This window comes from Leucopleurus acutus, assembly GCF_964270905.1.
Source record: "Leucopleurus acutus genome assembly, chromosome: 5".
Taxonomy (NCBI): domain Eukaryota; kingdom Metazoa; phylum Chordata; class Mammalia; order Artiodactyla; family Delphinidae; genus Leucopleurus; species Leucopleurus acutus.
In genome coordinates, this window is record NC_139147.1 from 130,539,458 (window position 1) to 130,543,811 (window position 4,354).

The 4,354-nt window shown below is 40.1% G+C and overlaps 1 pseudogene across 1 annotated transcript; it reads left to right on the top strand.

The window, feature by feature from the left end:
* The first annotated feature begins 3,514 nt into the window (after positions 1-3,514).
* Positions 3,515-4,120, top strand: LOC309962538 (neo-calmodulin-like; annotated as a pseudogene). Its single transcript has one exon. The product of its transcript is annotated as a neo-calmodulin-like (transcript).
* The last annotated feature ends 234 nt before the right edge of the window (positions 4,121-4,354 follow it).

Below are 4,354 nucleotides of genomic sequence, written 5' to 3' on the forward strand. Positions count from 1 at the left end.
AGATGGCAAATAATAAAGAAAACAAAATAATGAAAAAGATAATCAGAGACTAATAAAGCTTTGAAGAAAAAAATTTTAATGGGTGAAGTGATGCAGGGTGGGGAGGTAGAGTGGTCAGGAAGACCTGCTTGAGAAGAAAAGATGTGGTGGGAGACCTTAATGTCCAGAGAGGGTTGGGCATGCCAAGATGTGGGCAGAGCACTCCTGATGGAAGACCAATGACCAGTGATGCCCGAGGCCTCTGATGTGTTGAAGGAACGCACCCTGTGAAAGCAGAATTTGTTGGAGGGTTAATCAAGGGGATGACATGATCTATATAATGGTCTAGGGGAAGGAATGAGAAAGAAGGAAACAGAGCCAAAGATACCTGATGGAGGGGGACGGATGATGTGTCTGGGGAGAAAATTAGTAAAGGCAGGAAAAGGGGGGTGGGTGGGAGCACAAGAAAGAACCATCCCAGCAACTGCTCCAGACTAGAGGTAGTATAGCTGGTGCTGAGACTGGACAGTGCCAGGACTGGCTCACCTGAGGGGCTCAGGAGTTTTTCTAAAACTCCAGGGAGATCAGAGGGAGATAGCAAGAAAACCTCGGATTGGAGATGTGTAGCCTTGCCAAGAAAAGGCTAGTGCAGAGTTCACTCTTAATCTACAAACAGCAAATGCTGGAAAGGGTGTGGAGAAAAGTGAACCCTCCTGCACTATTGGTGGGAATGTAAATTATACAGCCACTATGGAGAACAGTATGGAGGTTCCTTAAAAAACTAAAAATAGAACTACCATATGATCCAGCAATCCCACTACTGGGCATATACCCAGAGAAAACCATAATTCAAAAAGACACATGCACCCCAATGTTCATGCAGCACTATTTACAATAGGCAGGACATGGAAGCAACCAAAATGTCCACCGACAGATGAATGGATAAAGAAGATGTGGCACATATATACAATGGAATATTAATCAGCCAGAAAAAGGAACAAAATTGGGTCATTTGTAGAGACGTAGATAGACCTAGAGACAATCATACAAAGTGAAGTAAGTCAGAAAGAGAAAAACAAATATCGTATATTAACACATATATGTGGAATCTAGAAAAATGGTACAGATGAAACAGTTTGCAAGGCAGAAATAGAGACACAGATGTAGAGAACAAATGTATGGACACCAAGGGGGAAAGTGGTGGTGGTGGTGGTGGGATGAACTGGGAGATTGGGATTGACATATATACACTAATATGTATAAAATGGATAACTAATAAGAACCTGCTGTATAAAAAAAAGAATAAAAAAGAAGAAAAGGAAGAGGGAGGGCGAAATGAGGAGTATGGGATTAACAGACACAAACTACTATACATAAAATAGATGAGCAACAAGGATTTACTGTATAACACAGGGAACAATATTTGATATCTTCTAGTATCCAGTAATGGAAAATAATATGAAAAAATATATATATATATAACTGAATCACTTTGCTGTACACCTGACCCTACACAATATTATACATCAACTATATTTCAATTAAAAAAATCTGTAACAAAGGATATATTAAAAATTTTAAAAACTCACACAACTGTACACCAAAAAGAGAGAATTGTACTGAACGTAAATTTAAAAATAAATTTTAAAAAGCTTTGGAGAAGAACCGTTTCTCACTAGGAATTCTGGTCTGAAGCATCGGTGCAAGGCCTCTGCCCAGAGCAACCTACGAGCAAATGAAACTAGACAGAGCACAAAGGAAAACAAAAGGTACTACAGACCCGCCTCTTTGCCCTGGAAGTGTACTTTGCGGCATGTTTCTCCAGGCCTTCAGGCTTGGGTCTTGGACTGGAACTACACCACCAGCTTTCCTGGACCTCCAACTTGCAGAGGTATTTCTCGGCTTCCAAAATCAACTGTGTGGTTGACAGGGTCTTGTTGCTCCGGCCAGGTGTCAGGCCTGAGCCTCTGAGATGGGAGAGCCCAGATAAGGACATTGGACAACCAGAGACCTCTTGGTCCCACATAATATCATTCGGCAAGAGCTCTCCCAGAGATCTCCATCTCAATGCTAAGACCCAGTCCACGCAATGACCAGCAAGCTCCAGTGTTGGACACCCCATGCCAAACAACTAGCAAGACAGGAACACAACACCACCCGTTAGCAGAGAGGCTGCCTAAAATCATAATAAGGCCACAGAGACCCCAAAACACACCACCAGACATGGTACTGCCCACCAGAAAGACAATATCAAGACTCATCCATGAGAACACAGGCACCAGTCTCCTCCACCAGGAAGCCTAAACAACCCACTGAACCAATCTTACCCACTGGAGGCAGATACCAAAAACAACAGGAACAACAAACCTGCAGCCTGTGAAAAGGAGACCCCAAACACAGTAAGTTAAGCAAAATGAGAAGACAGAGAAATACACAGCAGATGAAGGAGCAAAGTAAAAACACACCAGACCAAACAACTGAAGAGGAAATAGGCAGTCTACCTGAAAAAGAATTCAGAGTAATGATAGTAAAAATGATCCAAAATCCTGGAAATAGAATAGAGAAAATACAAGAAACGTTTAACAAGGATCTAGAAGAACTAAAGAGCAAACAAACAATGATGAACAACACAATAAATGAAATAAAAAATTCTCTAGAAGGAATCAATAGAAGAATAACTGAGGCAGAAGAACGGATAAGAGACCTGGAAGATAAAATAGTGGAAATAACTACTGCAGAGCAGAATAAAGAAAAAAGAATGAAAAGAATTGAGGACACTCTCAGAGACCTCTGGGACAACATTAAATGCACCAGCATTTGAATTACAGGGGTCCCAGAAGAAAAAGAGGAAAAGAAAGGGACTGAGAAAATATCTGAAGAGATTATAGTTGAAAACTTCCCTAATATGGGAAAGGGAATAGTCAGTCAAGTCCAGGAAGCGCAGAGAGTGCAATACAAGATAAAGCCAAGGAGAAACATGACAAGACACATATTAATTAAACTATCAAAAATTAAATACAAAGAAAAAATATTTAATTCAGCAAGGGAAAAGCAACAAATAACATATAGGGGAATCCCCATAAGGTTAACAGCTGATCTTTCAGTAGCAACTCAGCAAGACAGAAGGGAGTGGCAGGACGTGTTTAAAGTGATGAAAGGGAAAGACCTACAACCAAGATTACTCTACCCAGCAAGGATCTCATTCAGATTTGACAGAGAAATTAAAACCTTTACAGACAAGCAAAAACCAAGAGAATTCAGCACCACCAAACCAGCTTAACAACAAATGCTACAGGGAGTTCTCTAGGCAGGAAACACAAGAGAAGGAAAAGATCTACAATAACAAACCCAAAACAATTAAGAAAATGGTAATAGGAACATACATATAGATAATTACCTTAATTGTAAATGGATTAAATGCTCCAACCAAAAGACATAGACTGGCTGAATGGATACAAAAACAAGACCCGTATATATGTTGGGTACAAGAGACCCACTTCAGACCTAGGGACACATACAGACTGAAAGTGAGGGGATGGAAAAAGATATTCCATGCAAATGGACATCAAAAGAAATCTGGAGTCCAAGTGGAGCAAGTGAGCTGAGTGGTTGTGTAGTCGCGTCCCGGAGACCAGTAGCGCTTGCAGCATGGCTGAGTGACTGACTGAAGAGCAGATTGCAGAATTCAAAGAAGCTTTTTCACTATTTGACAAGGATGGTTATGGAACTATAAAAACAAAGGAATTGTGAACTGTAATGAGGTCTCATGGGTAGAATCTCACAGAAGCAGACTTACAGTACATGATTAATGAAGTGGATGCTGATGGTAATGGCACAATTGACTTCCCAGAATTTCTGACAATGATGGCAATAAAAATGAAAGACGCAGACAGTTAGGAAGAAATTAGGGAAGCATTCCATGTATCTGATAAGGATGGTAATATCTATATTAGTGCAGCAGAGCTCCGCCATGTGATGACAAACCTTGGAGAGAAGTTAAGAGGTGAAGAGGTTGATGAAATGATCAGGGAAGCAGATATTGATGGTGATAATCAAGTAAACTATGTAGAGTTTGTACAAATGATGACAGCAAAGTGAAGACATTGTACAGAGTGTGTTAAATTTCTTGTACAAAAACGTTTATTTGCCTTTTCTTTGTTTGTAACTTATCTGTAAAAGGTTTCACCCTACTGTCAAAAAAATATGCATGTATTAGGACTTCATTCCTCCATGTTTTATTCTCTTATCTTACTGTCATTGTCCTGAAACCTTATTTTAGAAAAATTAAACAAGTAACACGTTGCATGTGGCTTACTCTGGATATATCTAAGCCCTTCTGCACTTCTAAACTTAGACTGAGTTTGTCAAATGAGGG